An 18,344-nucleotide genomic window follows, 5' to 3' on the forward strand; every position below is an offset into this window, starting at 1 on the left:
TTTGAGTAGAATGGAGTTTAATAATTATGTGAATGATGAAGATACTTACTAATTGAAGAAAGAAATCCCTGGAGAAAGCCTTGAAGTTCTTGAAGTTGAGAGAAAAGATGAGAGAATTTTGGAGAGTGTTCTTGGTTGCTAAGTGTAGAATGAAGGAATTTTATGGAGAATGAGGAGAGAGGATCAATCCTCCAGCTCTTAGAACGTGGGAAGAGCTGGAGATTAGGTGTAAAGGTCCACTAAGGAGACAAGGGGTAGTGGGAAAGAGTGGCTAATCATAGAGTGAGGTGGTGGTGGTTTGCTTTTGCCATAAATTAAGGAAAAGCAAATATTCCCTCAATAATTAGTTCAACCACTAATTCTTTTAATATATTTTATAAAAACCCTGGAGATTTATATATTTTGGGGCCTTAGTTTATAAAATAAAGTTTTTGGTGAAAATCCCACGTTAAAATAATGAAAAACGAAGTTAAAACGAAGTCGTAGTCGAAAAACCGGTAAAAAGGGGCCGTCTGCGAGACCCTCGCATGGGGGCCGAAGATGCGAGGCTTCGGACCCTGGCATGCGAGGCTTCGGTCTGCTGGCTTCGGTCCTAGTCTCGTGAGAAGCCTCGGCTTCGGATCAGAGGCCTCGGATGGGAGGCTTCGGTCCTGAAGCTTCGGTTTCGGGTCCTTAAAGCTATTTTACTCGTTTTTACCCCGTTTCAAGCGGTTTTTGACCCGGTTAAGGGTCGAGATGACCCAAATGATTACAAAAAGTTAAAGTAACTTTTGAGAGAGATTTGGGAGAGATTTGGGAGAGATTTCAAATAGAAATAGATAGAGTGAAAACGATTTAGAGAGGTTTCGTTTGTGATTAATTTGAGTGTCCGGCTTCATAACGCAAGGTTCGTAAACCCCGTTAAACCGTGTTTTAGTGTCGTACACAATCCCGATGATTGTGCAATAGTGTTTTATCGCTTTGGTTCGTTGTTTAGCACTGTTAAGGCTAAGGAAAATCAAACACATGAACTTTCCAAATGATGATTTCTCATTAAAATAGCGAATTGTATAGTGATTACATAACGTAAACCCTAACATACAAGGGTTATTGGAGTTGACCGGTTTGACTTGTTGACTTTGTTTGACTTTGAATTGACCGAAATTTGACGGTTGTCACAGAGTAAACCCCTTCGCAACCAGTCGAGCCTTATATGTGTGCACCTTCCCATCCATGTCGGTCTTCTTCTTGAAGATCCATTTGCACGACTGTCTTACGGCCTGGTACATTGTCGACCAATGTTCCAAACTTAATTGTCATACATGGACTGTATCTCGCTGTCCATAGCCTCGTTCCATTTAGCAGACTCTGGGCCTGCCATGGCTTCCTTAACACTGTTAGGTTCATTCAGATTTACCAGTATACTGTCACTGATAAATGTATCACCTTCCGTAGTAATATGAAATCCATAATAAAACTCAGGTTTGTTCCTAACCCTTGTGGAACGCCTCGGAAGTATAGACTCGTCAGCTGGATCAACAGGAATTTCCTCCTCAAGTTGATTGCTAGTGTCTGAGGTTCCTTCACCAATTGAGTCTTGAATTTCTTCAAGGTCAATTTGCCTCCCACTGTCTCCTTGGTTTATAAATTCTCTCTCTAGAAAGACCCCTCTCCTAGCCACAAAGACCACATTCTCACTGGGTCTGTAGAAGAGATAACCAAAGGATTTTTGTGGGTAGCCGATGAAAATACACCTTTCACTTCGAGGTTCGAGCTTGTCATGAGTTTCGCGCCTCACGAAAGCCTCGCAACCCCAAATCTTGATGTGGTCCAAATTGGGAACTTTCCCAGTCCACATTTCATGAGGTGTTTTGGCAACCTTCTTTGTAGGGACTAGATTAAGGATGTGGGCGGCAGTCTCTAAGGCATACCCCCAAAAAGAGATTGGTAGCGAAGCTCGACTCATCATAGAGCGAACCATGTCCAACAAGGTTCGATTGCGCCTCTCAGCTACACCATTCAGCTGTGGTGTCCTGGGAGGTGTCAATTGTGAGACAATCCCACACTCCTTAAGATAGTCGAGGAACTCAGTACTAAGATACTCACCACCTCGATCGGATCGAAGCATCTTAATGTTCCTGCCCAATTGATTTTCTACTTCCTGTTTAAATTCTTTAAACCTTTCAAAAGTTTCTGACTTATGTTTGATTAAGTAGACATAACCATATCTACTAAAATCATCAATAAAAGTCACATAATAGCGATTAGCATCCCTTGTGGCGGTTTTGAATGGTCCACATACATCAGTATGTATAAGGTCCAACAAACCCTCACCCCTTGCACAAGTACCAGTGAAGGGTGATTTTGTCATTTTTTCAAGTAGACAAGACTCACAACTATCATCCGACTTGAGGTCGAACGACTCCAAGACTCCATCCTTTTGGAGCTGGCCTATGCGTTTCTTGCTTACATGTCCAAGACGACAATGCCACAAAGATGATTTATCCAAGCTAGTAGAAGAATCAATATATAATACATTATTTCCTAAATTATCTACAACCAATACAGCTTCATACACATCATCACAAGGTAATGCTTTAAAATAAAGAACATTATTAAAGAAAGCATTAATACTACCAACTTCATTATCAAAAGAAAAGGTAAAACCTTGTTTGTACAAAGCATGAAAGGAAATAATATTCCTCGCCATTTCAGACGAGTACACACATTTATTCAAATCTAACTTTAACCCACTATCTAACAACAAAGTATAAACTCCAATCTTGGGAACAGGTGCAACCTTCTTGTTCCCCATGATTAAGTTTATCTTTCCGTGCTCCACATCCTCACTTCTTCTTAGGCCCTACAAGTCACAACAGATGTGAATACCACAACCTGTATCAAGAACCCAAGAATTAGAATATGGTGAGTTATTAGACAATATAGTGTAAATACCTGCATGGGATGGTTTCACTTTCCCATCCTTGACATCATGCAAGTACTTTGGGCAGTTTCGCTTCCAGTGCCCCTTATTTTGACAGTAGAAGCATTCAGCATCCTTAGGGATGGCAGAAGGAGTGATAGAACCACCTTTGGTTCCAGATGAGGAGCCTTCAAGGGACTTTCCCTTGGTACCCTTCGAAGGGTGCTTCCTCTTTTTCCCTTTGCCTTGCCCGATAGCCAAAACAGGGGTAGTAGTAGGAGTAGGAGTAGCAACCGACTTACTCTTAAGACCACTTTCGGCAGTCTTCAGAAGTCCTTGAAGCTTACTGAGTGTGACTTCCTCCTTGTTCATGTGGTATGTCATACGAAATTGATCATAACACGATGGCAAGGAGTGCAAAATGATATCAATTGCCAACTCCTCAGGGAAGTTCACATTCAGTTTCATTAGACGGTCCACATACCTTTGCATTTTCTGCATGTGGCTCGTGATTGGTTCGCTATCCTTCATACGGGTAGTGATCATGGAGGAGATTATTTCATACCGCTCTTGACGAGCACTCTGATGGTACCTTTCCATCAGATCCTGATGCATCTCAAAAGGGTAATAGTCCTCATAGGACTTTTGGAGTTCAGCTGTCATGGTGGCCATCATGATGCATGCCACCTTGGTGGCATCTCTTTCATGTGCCTGATACTCAGCGACCTCCTCAGGAGTAGCAGTGGACTCATCAAGCTCCTTTAGCTCCGTATCGAGGACATATTCCTTGTCCTCGTAACGAGTAACCATCCTGATGTTCCGGATCCAATCCATGAAGTTGGAACCATCAAATATGACCCTCCCACAAAGGTTCATGAGGGAAAAGGAGCCAGTAGGGTTAGAGCCCGAAGCTTTGTTGTTGGAAGACATCTGAAAAGAAGAAAACAAGTTTAGATTAGATATATCGAATCCTTAATAATACACCCAAATGTAATATTAAGGCTAGGATCCAACACAATATATTATAACTTAGAAGAGGGATGCCGTAATCTAAGCTATAATATATTTGAAGGTAGGTGAATGACGATTCACCAATTTCCACCATGAAAACGAAATGAATTATTAGGTTTAATTGGTTTTTGAAATTCCTAGATTCCTTTGAGATTCATTGAACTTTTCAATGGCATGTTTCAATCTCGATTGTGCCCTTCAAGTTTTGTGACTGGGATGCCGAGGATCACAAAACAAGGTGTGAATAACCATGCAAATTCACTTGGTACCCTTAATATTATCACCTAATCAATGTGCCGGTTAACCACACACGCTCCACCGATCTATGATAAACATTAAGTCACCCTTCGTGATCCTTACTAGTCCAAGTTAGTGTGCCGGTTAACCACACACGCTCCACCAACGACTTGGTAAGGTACAAAGTGTGAATTTCATGGGTTAGCACCATATTCACATTTTCCTAAAGTAACTAAGATTGGGAATTTATAAAAGGTTTAGTTACTTTATAATATTCATCATACTTTTAATGAGAATTTATAAGTCTTTGTCCTACCCGTTCGGCTAACGACCCTCCACCAGTCAAGCAAGCGGTGGGTGAGAGTGGACACCCATTAAGTTGCCATTTTATAGGCAACAACCTTATACCCACCTTATAGACTGGCTTCGTGAATGAGGCGTACTAGCGGTAAGACGACTTTAATCTTATACATATATATAATAATTAACCATTAATGTTATAAATAGTATAAGGGTTGAATTTTAACTTTTAAAACTCTAAGGGTTTGGAATTAAAGTATATTAAATTGTGTGTAACTTTATAAATTCCAAAACTTGAGGACAAGTTTTGAAAATATTCAAAACTTTTCATTTCATAACTTATGAATTAAAGGTTCATAAAAATGAAGACTCTTCATTTCCATGTAACTTATGTGTTTTAAGTGTGTGTTTAAAAGAAGTGACCTTTGGATATCCATAACTTGAGGACAAATTATGGACTCCATTAAAACACATAAATGATCAAGAATTAATCCTAAACAATTCAGCAAATAATTCCTATCATCTTCTAAATTCATAAGAACATGAACATGATCATCAAAGTTTCAAGAATTATATGAACACATACAAAGCATGAAATTTTGATATAAGCTATTGTAAATGGATTAGAACAACCATTACACCAACTAAAACAAGTTTTAAAACACCAAAACAGTTTAGGGTAATGTTTCTAGTCCATTTCCAGCAGCAAAAGTCGAAAATCTGCATTCTAAGGCTCCTACTCGCCTAGTGCACGGACCTACTCGCCGAGTAGGATGAGTGTACTCATGAACTCGGCGAGTCCCCCCATGGACTCGGCGAGTTCATCAGTCAGACAGCAAAAAAATCGACTTTTTATCACTATTTTGCATCAAGTATCAAACAAACAAGCCTAGGCTCTGATACCACTGTTGGGTTTTGAGCATTCTAACACTTCCTAAGTGTACATGCAACCCTATTAAACCTTGGATCTATGTTTGTCTAAAATACATGCAAAATATTATTTTCCAAGGTTTATAACCTATCTAGCATGGAATGGGGTACTTTTAACCATAAAAGAACTAGATGAATTACATACCTTTTGTTGATTGTTGATTCCTTGGAGTTTGAGAGCCAAGCACCAATAATGTGAATGCCTCAAATGGAAATCACAAATCACCACAAACTTGGAAAATGTATGAGAGAGTATACTAACTCTTGATTTTGGCCACCACACTTACACATACATTAGTGTCTTTTTCAAGCAACATAAGCTTGTTTATATAGTGTACATGGTTAGGGTGAAACCCTAATAACCCATGTCTTTTCCTCTTCCAAGGATCCATGGGTAAAAGCTCCATGGATCATCCATGGACTTCCATATAAGCTTAGCCCATTCCCAAATGAGTATTAGCCCACACCATATAAATATAATAGCCCATGATTTAATTAGTCTTCCTTTTAATCACTAAATTAATTCATAATTAATTCAAGATTAAAACTAATTAGGTAACATGACTTTATATTAATATATTATAACTTATAATATATTAATAAATCGTAAGTATACAACTCTCATAAAATTATCCATAACTAGTTTGGGTGAAGTGCAACCCAAATGGACCATGCCGGGTCGGGTCAAGTATATACCAAATAAGTTATGGACTTAGACATCTTATCCAACAACAAGTTGGTTGTGCATTGATAATGCGTAAACGCATCAATAACTTGATGTTATAAAACGTGTTGTTGTGTACGATTTAATGAGTAAATAGTACAAGCATATAAGTCGAAGTTTATCTGTTCCTTTTATTCTACGAGGGTAAAAGCGATATCTTGGGCCCCTTGATGATTTTGATTTGACTTATGTGTCGGGCCCGGTCAAGACTGAATTGATGTGTTCAATTAAGTTCAATGTCAGGAAAATCAGAGATCGAGAAACAAACTGCTGGACAATAAGTATGACTATTTTCCATGTGATTGTCCACACGATATCTTGAGAACGGAGTACTATACGATCCCTTATCTAAAGGACGTGTCAGAGTTCGACAGCGGCTTTTGAGAGCTACGATTGCTAATCAAATTTTGAAGTCATACTTGCATTTATAGTTATTAGACTTATCCAAGTGGGAGATTGTTGGATTAGTGTCTAAGCCCATAACTATATTTGGTATATACTTGACCCGATAGTAGCATGGTCTTTTTGGGTTGTCTTCACCAAAGCAACTTGACTGGATGAATAATGGAGAAAGAGGTTTATTATGGTTTACTAATATATAATGAGAATAATATATTAAAAAAGAAATCATATTGTTTAATTAATATTGGTCAAGAATTAATTTAGAATTAGTTTTGTGGTCAAAAGAGATTAATTAAATTAAGGGGACTGATATTGTAATTATAAGATAATTGCAATATCACTTCATCGAAGATCATGTAGAAGATGGTAATGTTGAGATACATTTTGTTAAATCTGTTGATCAGTTAGCTGACATATTCACAAAATCCCTACCGGAATCAACATTAAATAACATTCTTCAAGGCTTAGGAATGATGGTAGTTGAATCCGTTCCAAAATCACTTTCTCTTTCACAGTAACACTTTCACTTTTAGTTACACTTTCGCACTCGCAGTGTATAGGATGTCATGCGAATGCTTGCATTAATTCGAAGTCTTCTTTTGTTCCGCGAATCAATGCGAACGCTCGTAGTAATTCGTAGCCGTCTTTTATCATGCGACTTCATACGAAAGCTCGAAGTTTCTCATGATCAACTGTTCGTTTGTGGTTTGGAAAGTTTTATATCCTTTTGTATATTATGTATATTTTTTTTTTATTTTTTTATTTTATTTTATTTCCTTTCTGCTTTATTTTTATTGTTTTATTTTTTTATTATTTTATTTAACTTTTATTGTTCTTTCAAAATTACAAATATATTTTTTTTAATTCTACTTTATTTCCTTTTGTTTTTGAAAATCAAAATACAAAAATATTTTCTTTATTTTCGTCTCTCTTATTTCACTTATTTCAATTTTTTCAAAATCGTTGGATTATTGAGCAGGTTTCATGTCCAGACTCTTGATTGTCTCAATTACAAATGCTGGGGCAGGTATAAAATTTCTTATCTATGCACTAGTTAAGTGTCCCTAGAAGCATGTTGTTGCATGTTGTCTGAAGCCTCAATAACTCTATGTTGAAGCCTTAATGACTCGATAACACCAATCGTTTCTTCCCAATAAGGTAGTTCGTTCACATAAGTCTCGAGCTACCTTACTCTTCTCATTATGAGTTAAGAGTTTGTTGTTTGGTCACTTTCGCATAGCAGAGGTACACTATTTTCTTTGGCACCACCTCATACTTTTCTCCACTACTTTCGCATTCACCAATGTAACCCTCGAGACTCTCAGTTATTACCACTGAGGTTTATGGTTACACAACTTCTGTGTTTATGATCTTTAATTCGTTATCACCACGAATTGAATAAAACCCAAAATCCAACACACTTATACGAATTGACGGTGAACAATTTACATGTTCTAGACTCTTCACCATGGAATTAACGAAACTCCACTTTCGTGGTATGTACCAACAAATCTCATTTTTTTTTTTTGCGAGATCTTAATGAAATGCTCTGGACCTAAGACATTTCTACCAAATAGATACTGTTTTTATTTTAATTTTTTTTTTTGAGATTTCAAAGCGAATCCATGTTACTTAAAATAATTCCAAAACCTACTTGTTCAATTGACTACACTGGTCAAACAAGTACTCCATTCGAACTTTCGGACTTATATCAAGTTTCGTAGTTTCGTTGGAGATAGAACTACCCATTAAAACCTTTAAAAAGATACCTTTCACTGTTTCTTAATAAACAGATGATCGTCATTCAACGGGGTACCATACTGACACTTCTTAGTCTCATTTGACTTCGAAGAAAGAGATCTTTGCCCGGGATCCACTGTTTCGTGTCTTAAACAAGACATCACTAAAATCCCACACATATGCTTTGCTTTATTTCTTTATCTTTGGCACACTCTTGCACGAAGATCCTTGTGAATTTCCAAAAAATCTGGTTTGTGGCACTCACATTTATTTTCAGTTTCGCAGTTCACCTCAAGTTTACTTAAAAGTGAAAGCTCGTATCTAAATGCGAAAGTTGGTATGCAACTTAACTGCGAAAGGGAGAAACTGACACGGCTATTCTGATGGATAAGATTTGAAATGGGCACGTGAAATTTGAACCTGTGCATGGTTATCCGCCGTCTGCCATCTTTTTCTGACACAACAGTTGTCACATCGTGTCTTTTTAGGCGACGTTTCAGTAACCGATACATCATACATCCAGATTTATCTCTCCGATCAAATCGTATAAAATGATTTTGGCGATTCAACTCTTAATACTGCTTTCAAAACCCTCAAAGAGTTCTGACAATTAAACCTCTCTACTGTTCATCTTCTTCTCTAAGAAATCAACAATGGCTGGTTCATCTGTAACCCCTTCCGTTCAAGATCAATCTGCACAGTCGACACTTCTCGCTATCAAGCCTAATCAAAACTTGATTTTGGATCTTGATCCTCTCAAGTACGACAACAACATCCTACCCATTGTCAAATGTTTAAAATACTCACCACTATTTAAAGCTTTGACCACATCAGAGATTGTTTCGATGTCTCTCCTGTTAAAGGCTTACTCATCTGCTTGCTACGTCAAGGAAGAACAACGGATCACCTTTGAAGTTCACAACAGGAAAACCTCACTCACCAAGTCTCGATTTTGCTCCTTGCTAGGGCTTGCTCCGACCGATGATATGATATACCCTGATTCCATCACCATCGTTGTCGTCATGGAGATGTTCTATCAAATGGGATACAAAGAAACCCTAACAACCATCTCAAAGTTTAGGAAACCCAATCTGCCACCTCAATTGAATGGGCTTTTCACTCTATTATTCAAGAGCTTTTCTGAGCGTGTGACTGGCTCTGATTGTGCCTGTAAACTATTCATGACCATCATGTACGGGATCTACACAGGAGTTAACATAAATTTTGGGGCTGTTCTTTGGGCTCAATTAGTCCAAAGTACCCATTCTACAAACCGACACAGTGAAATTTCATGTGCTCGCTTTTGGACGATCGTTGTTCAACGAGCAATTGAGAAGCTTTAAATTTCGGTGATGAAAGATTTGTTCGTGTCTGCTATCTCGATCTTTCACACTACGAATTTCATCATTGTTGACAACTCCAAATTATCGTTCGTTGGTTCCATCCCTGAAGCCATGTTTAGGGTTGTTCCTGCTGCAATAAAGATTCTTGAGGCTTACAGGAAACATCCAGTTTCAGGCTTTCGTCCTTTAACTGATGAGATGCGAACAGTGTTGGAAGAGGCTGATAAGCCTAAGAAAGGAGGAAAGAAGAAAGTTATGAAAGAAGGTACTTCCACAATAGTTACCAACCCCAAGAAACGAAAGGCACAAATTGGCTCATCTGTACCTGGTCCTAACCAACCAAAGAAGCGAAAGACAGATAAGTCAGCTCCTAAGCCTAAATCTACAACTCCCAGTCAAAGCGAAGATTCGCAATCTGCTACCCACTCTGATGTTCGCATTCTAGAGGATGACACAATTCACAACAAAGACACTGCTGCTACTTCAAATCCTGAAGTTTCGCAGCCTATTTCTACGAACCCAGAGGTAACCTTTCAGATTATTGTCTTAGTTCATATTATTGATGACTTCTTTGACAATGACTCTGTTCCCTCTCCTACTGCCACTGTTTCCACACCAATCTCTATTTCTCAATGCCCTTCTGTCTCATTAGGCGTTTCGCAACCCCCACCTATTTTTACCGATTCTACCACCACTACCACGACCAATGAACCTATGTCACTATCAACGCATTTGATGTGGGGGTAGGGGTTTCGGGTTTCACTGTTAGTCATTCAACACCTCCTCTTTCTCCTCTATGACAAGACGATGCAGATACATTTTTCGAAGGAGATGGGTTTGGTTTTGAATCCTTTCAGTTCAGTCCATTCAGAGTTCAAGAGGATAGTGATGATGATGCCCCTGTTACTCAAAAACAGTTCAAGACTATCAACGAAAAGCTGGATTCGTTGATTATTACTTCTCAAGCTTCCACCAGTGATGTTTACTCTATGGCCGCAGTTGAAGCGTTTTTCCAGGCCATGAAAAAAGAACACCAGGCGAATCTCGACAAGGCAAATCAAGTAGTTTTTGATTCAACTGCTATGTGCAAAGAGGTGACTGAAAAAGTCGAAAAACTCCTCTCTGAAGCTCAGACCTTTATGACGACCTTACAGACTTCTGCTGAGTTCAATACATCTAAGGCGAATGAGGAGATAGTGGGTCTTCACACCTCACTACGAAAAGAAAAGGAAGCTCTGGTGTAGGTTCGCACCGATCTGCTATCAGATCACACTGAGTTACAAACCTCCATCTCTACCAAAATCGATAAGCTTGTTGAAGATCTGGCAGTTGAAAGCACTATTATGGACAAGCTTGTTGCCCATACAATGACAGTCAAAGTACACGTTGCCAAGCTCGCCCAAGCAAACAAAGAAATCAAAGAGTTTCAGTCTGAACGAGTTGTTATTAAAAGCTATGTTAGTGATGTCAATGCTTTGCTCTCCAACATTCTTGATTCGCATGTGTGACATCCCCTAATTTCTCGGCCAGAAAAGACCGATTTAATTTATGTTTTTTAAAATCAAATCAGAGAAATCTTTATAAAAGATGTTGCGGAATTGGTCCCCAAAACAAAATATGATAAAAGTTTGTCAAAACCTTTCTTTAAGAAATATATAATTTCCTTTTATATCAAAACCTCGGGATGTCATGTTCCGATACAGATCAAAAGCATAAACAAGACATTATAAGCCTTACAACAGTTATTTATAACTACTGGCCTATAATCCAAAATCACTCATCATCATCATCCGACTATGCTCGGGGTCCACTACCTGTAATATAAAAAGCTGAGTGGGTCAGGCTTGGAAGCCTGGTGAGCATATAGGGTTTTCAACCCACAATACATAATTTAATATGCTTAAACATCAATCAATCAACCGAATTACCCCAACCCCATTATCTTATTTATTTCTTAAGGATTTACCCTAAGAATCAACTATCACTCGTTCCTAAGGATTCATCCTAAGGAATAGACACAAAGTCACCTCGTCACCGGGGTTTATACAACGGGCACTACGTCCATAGCTGCCAAGGTGTATTCAACATGTGCTAAGTCCATAGCTCTCATTTATCGACAATATTATTTACAGGTATTCCCCCCTGCAATACATGTCAATGGTTTTTAGAGTACAGCAAATGAACATATAGTTCATTACACCTACAGGTTGCGGGCCTGCTAGTGTTCCACAGACTGTCTAGAATAGTCCATGGTTGTCATCCATACTCTGTTGAATGACGGGGGCCCACGTTTGGGTAAGGGCTTTTCTCATATTGCACCACTCACGCCATACGTTTGGGTAAGGGCTTCACCCCTCACTATCAACTCATGATCTCATTTCACCACTCACTCTCAACTTATGATCTCTATCACTGATCATCTCATCTATCCAACTCACCTTTCATCACACCCACTATTTCATCTACCCATGTTTTACCCAACATTTTTCGTAGATAAAAATACATATACAGTTTAAATTATTTAAAAACTTGTATAAATCATTCCTTCAACACCCATCTCAAATAAACAAACAATATATATTCACACAGCACGTATTTTATGTAAAATACTTCATATCTATGTGTAAGGTGAAAGTAACTACACAATCACCTGATTTAATGAAAATCGGGCAGCAATTCGTTTCCTAAAACGATCGTTTCTAATAAAACCGGGAGTTTTATTGAGAAACCGGGCTCTGCGAGGGTCGGGCTTCGAAACCGTAAAGATAAATTTTTCGGGCTTCTCGGGCACTTCGTGGCGTATTCCGGGGGTTATAATCGATACCGGGGCTTTAGGGAATGTTAAGATGAAGAAAATATGGAAAAATGGGCTAAATATGGCAAAATCTCAAAAGTAACCGGGAGGGTTCGCATACCCTTCTATTTATAGGGTCTGAAGGTCGGCTTAGAAGAGTGGGATCCGTAGGCGAGGGTGCGCAGGTGCTCGCACATGGGCTGCGCTTGCGAGGGCCTCGCTGGAGGCTTCTGATTGGACCGCTTCGGACTGCTCCTCGGTTCGGACACGTTGCTGATGACACACCGAGATCGGACACGGGGCAGCCTCCTATTGGACCGAACCTCGGACTCGAGAAGAACATGACACGCCTCGCCAGGTGGCTTCGGTGACTCAGCAGGTTCCGGACACGCGTCGGATGCGAAGCGAGGACACGTGGCCGAAGTCCACGTGTGCGAAATTCTTCGGTTTTGGGGATTTTTTCTCGATTTTCGCGCCAAAACTTCTAAAATCCATAAATTTCGCATACGAGCTCCATTTTTGACGTTCTTTATATGCACGCGTAGGTAAAATTACGTTCTACAACTTTCGTTTAGACTTCGTCGGCTAATTTTGACTTTAATTTTTATATTATTATTTTTAACAGACCGGGATAGGAAATCCGTTAAAAATTCATAACTTCTTCATCTGACGTCCGTTTTCGTCAGACTTTTTACCGTTGTGCTACTAATGACGAGACCTTCGATTCTTGTTTAGGTCGTGTCGGCTAAAAATCACTCGATCTAAAATTCGAGTTTTTAGCTGTCTACTGCTAAGCTGAAACTTCGAAAAATCATAACTTCCTCATACGAAGTCAGATTTGGGCGTTCTTTTCATACCTACTCTCGGTTTAACGAACACTACAAGTTTCGTTTAGATCACTAAGGCTAAAAAGTAGTTTATCAAAAACTCACTTTTTACGACATTCGGCACCGTGCCGGTTTATCGCTAAACTTCGACAGGTCATAACTTTTTCGTTATAACTCGGATTTCAGCATTCTTTATATATCCGTAATCCTTGTCATGACCACTACAACTTTCTTAAGAAATATGGGCTTTATCTAATATTTATTTTCAATGCTCATTTTTATTCTTAATTAATTAACTCCTAGTAATTAAGCATAAAACACATAATATTCACATAATTCCTTTTCATTTCTTCAAAATGAGTCACAAAGGTTAACCTAGACTATCACGTCAATATTAATGCCTAGCCTAGAAACACGGGCATTACAGCATGACCCTATACTTCCAATCTCTATTCGAAGGCATTGGGCTGAAAAGTTTCGTCCTGCTCTTGCCATGCTTAATCGAATTGAGGGTGTTTCGGAGTCTTCCGTCCTTCCAAAACAAGGGGGAGAATCATCAAAAGAACCATCTCAGCAACCTCCGAAGGATAATACTGATGCATCTGGTCATGATGAGCAAAAGCCGAAAATCTCCAGTGAACCGAAGGTTAATGTAGCTTCGGGTTCCAAAGGCAAAGAGAAACCGGTGAACAGTGATGATGAAGAAGAAAGTGAAGCTGATAAGCTAAAGCGAAAGAATCGTGATCAACTTCTAGATGAAAATGCTCGCATTGCGAGAGAGGCCGAAGCTAAGGAGCGAGAAGAACGCGAAGATCAGGTCACTTTGGAAAGTCGAAAGACTTTGTTTCCACCATGGACCTTGGAGCAAATCATCAATGAGGTTGTCGATAATCCGAGTATGCATTGGCTGGAACCTGTAGCTTCCTTTGATCTGGAGAATTCGTAGGATTCTCAGTTTGACATGCCTATCACTCCAAAAGCATTTCTCTTTTGCAGTTTTGACGCAAATATGAATGATCCAGCATCAGATGCGAATGTTGATAAATCTTTAATGGAGTTCTACTTGTCCCATGCCAAGCCTCAATACCTCACCTAGAGTGTACAAAAGATTACCGATGTGAAGATCATAAGGCAAATTGAAACAGGGAGCTTCGTGAATGTCAAATTCAAAACAACAAGAGGATCCGAAAGTATTGTTCATGAGTTTTACTTGGCTGATCTACCATGCCTAAATCCCTATGATTGGATCGTTTTATTGCATTTCCTTCTGAGAGAAGAAAAGAAGTACGAACCTGTTCTGGGGCACATAAAGCGAATGCTGATTTCGTACATCTATGAAGTGGCGAAGTTTGACATTAAGATCGCGTCAGTTCTGAAGAGGAAACCCACTGCTCCCCTTACTGGCAAGATGAAAGATATCAATAGGATGCAGATGGGGAAGATTGGAAAAGAAAACTGGACCGTAATGTTTCATCGTGGTTCAGGAGGTAACTTGCAAAAGTGCCTCTTCGCAGTGCTTGAGAAGCATCTGTTCTCTACAGTTTGCTTGGAGTTCATTTTGGACATCACAGGTCAATGTAAACTAAATGACGAAGCTACGAAGAAGAATTACTCAGATATGATTCGTTGGTACATTGCGTTTTGCATGCATCTTCTCGCAGTCATTCCCAAGCTCTTCAAGACCACGAAGAAGATACAGCAGTGAAGAGCCTCCTGCCTCAATAGACGCAAAGGGGGAGATTGTTGGGATATGTGTTGCTTCATTGGGCTTATTTGTTTTGTTCATTATGTAATCGGGTTTGGGCCTGTCCACCTGTTCATTAATTATTAGGGTTTAACTATTTAAGGTGCATGCATGCACCGTGTTTTGTAATCTTGGATAATAGTCTTGTAACCCTACACGCCTCTACAGTAGCAATTCTTTATCGAGTTCTTCTGAGGCATGACTTTGAATCATTCAACATATTTTGATCCATTCTTGTGTTCTTGTTTCCTATTACCTGTTTGAATCTTTCGATCATTAGAGATTTTATCTCAACAAACTCACTAGGTTATATTAGTTTATTAGTTAGTAAAGTGACACATATGGTGTCCTTCCATCTTGCACGTCTTGCGAGTGGTCTCCTCTGCTCTCTGTTCTACTATGATTACCCTAGTTTTAGCTGCAAGGATTTGCTGTCTCATGGTGACTATCTTTTCCTCCAAAGGGTATAGGTGGTCTGTATTGTTTTCCTGATCTTCTTGTAGGCATGGCATCCATATGGTGTTCTTTGTTCCTCGTGGGTGTGATATCTAGATATGTCGTTTGTGCGAGAAAAGGGGTATATAACGAATCTATGAGATTAATAGAAGCATTTCTAATAACAATTTTTATGTTGTGATCCTTACCGGGTCCTCCTATAATCACGTAGTGTATACAAGTTGTATATATAACTAAGATCGAATAGACCTTCGAATAAGTGATCTTACTCTAAGACCACAACCAAATAAGGAAGAGGAAGTAAAGAGAAATCACAAATTCTAAGTCTATAAAATCTTAATTATAAATAACCTTAACGTATACACTAAGTAATTATAGACCTGCCAGTAAGGGTCTTTAGTTTTCACATGAATTATTTATAGTACCATAAAATACTCCTATAGTATTTTAAGCTTTATGTTTGGTTCTAGAGTTTCTTGGTATATAGAGTTGGTAAGTTTTAGACTTGTTGCTCACCACAACTATTCCCAGGCATACGCTAGTCACCTCTCGGATAAATGTAGTTGATCAGGCTATATTCATCCCAGACCTGATTACATACACCAAGGTTTAATTGTAGTGTCCAACTTATCTTAATACTTTTGTTTTGTTCGTATTATGACACTGATCTAGTATGTACGTATGTATGTCTACTTCTATAAAATATTATTATATTTTTAAAGTATAACTCTTGGTCAGAGTGTTTTAGCCCCATTGTATTTATAGTTATATATCTTATATGGTTTGATATACTTAGTTCACTATAAACAATGCTGTGATATCAATATGTCACACCCCCAAACCAGAACGACAGAAACGTTCGGGGGCGGATGACGTCATGTACAGTATCATAACAATTGAAATATAGTAATCAAAGCAATACAACCATCATATTGAAAATATATAATTTACATTGGGTTCAAATCATTGTTTGTTTGACACCAAAACTATAGTAAAAACTAAGACTTGACACTACTATGCTCCGTCTTCTTGAAACATGTGTGGGTACATGTCTACTAATTTTTTAGAGAATACAAGTGGTTTGAAAAAGTGTCAACATTTAAGTTGGTGAGTTCATAAGCATTTTTTATGAAAAAGTATGTTCTTTGTTCCTTGAAAACATTATTGTGTTCTTCTAGAAAATCCAATATTTTCTTTATATAAGAATTGTAGTCTTAGTACTCTAAGACCAAAGTGTATAAGTTTCTTATGCTTAAAATTTGTAATACGAAGTTCTAATTTATGTAAGTGGGGTGACCCATATTGGTTCCACCTATAATCACTTAGTGTATACAAGTTATATATAATCAAGATCGAACGGACAGTCGAATGGGTGATTCTTCCCTAAGCCCACAACCAAACAAGGAACAAGATCTAAGGCGGAATCACACATTCTAATGCCTATAGGATCTTAGTTATACATAACCCTAATGTATACGCTAAGTAATCATAGAGTTCACATTATAGCTCCTTTCAGAAATGTAAATTGCACTGTACTAGAAAAATAGTGTACTGTAGTTGTATTGGAAATTCATGTAAGGTAGTTTTATTATTAAGTAAAACTAGCTGAAGGTATGTTTGCACCGTTAAACAAAATGTAAAGTTTGTACTCCAATAAGACTGTTTGAAAATACATTACTACGTAAATGTGTCGTTGTTTTCTCTATGTGAGTTCCTATAACCATACTATGACCCAGTCGGCCTGAACATGACGTTCTTCAGGCGTCGGAAACGTTAACGACATTTGTCACCCTAGACCTGCCGGTCCAACTGTAGCTAACAGTTTACGGTGTGGGATTGTCAGTCTCATATAGATCTATACATAAATATATCGCTCTCCCTACAAGAGACTCTGGTTATAACTCAGGACTTTTTCGGTACTTAGGTAAGTACTTGAAGACGTGTCTCACAATTTATTGCTTCAACGAGTTTACAAGTAATGAACTGAAAACCTTTTAGTAAATGAAATTGTAACTTTTCCATAGAAATTTCCAAGTGTATAAGTATTGTAAACTGACCCATAAACTATACCTATTATAGTTTATAATATATGTTCTATTGAAATGAACAACCTTTGTATTTTTAACAACTTTGCATGTAAGAGTTTATAAGTTTGGTAGTAACGTTATTTAACATTTTTGCGTAAAGTGTACATAAAGTATAAGAAAAACATAATAAGCTATTTGTATATTTATGAAATTGAGGTAAAGATATTTTGTGTGCTTTAATATTTTTGTACAATCGGTAGTAAAATAAGTGAAATCATAATTTTATTTTTAACACAAGATTTCTTGTGCTTTACTTGTATCCCCCCCCCCCCCTAAAACATAGAAAAAGCTTTGAAAAATTGAGGGCGTATGAACTCACCTTGACTGTGTTCTTGGCTAGATAACGAGGTAAGAACGATGATCTTCGAGTTAGAAAGCGCGGTAGTGTTTGTATCCTAATGGTATTAACACACAATATTGTGTGTAGATTAGTTGAAATAACAATTAAAGTGTTGTATAAAACACTAGATTAATGAAGAATACTTACTTTAAAATCCTTAGGAAAACTTTGAAGAATTGCTTTTTGGGATAAGGTTTGAAGAGGTTCTTTGGGAATGTATGAAGGTTGAGAGAAATGAGATGAATAAGTTTCACTGGGAAGTGTTGAATGAGACTTAAAATCGTGATTATATATGAAAGGAATAGATGAGATGAAGTGATGTTTACCTAGGTTAGTGTACCTTATCATCTTGGAAAGAGTATCCACCAATCAAGTGGCTAAATATCTAGATATTAAAGGAGGATTTCGGCCTAACAAAGGGTGATTACGGGAAAGGTATGACCGAAATCACCTAGTATACACTCATAATAGTTGATTTTGGTCCTTAATGGGCCTTAAACTATTTTT

The sequence above is a fragment of the Lactuca virosa genome, chromosome 4 (genome assembly GCF_052849685.1).
Source record: "Lactuca virosa cultivar CGN04683 chromosome 4, Lactuca_virosa_CGN04683_v6, whole genome shotgun sequence".
NCBI classification, from domain to species: domain Eukaryota; kingdom Viridiplantae; phylum Streptophyta; class Magnoliopsida; order Asterales; family Asteraceae; genus Lactuca; species Lactuca virosa.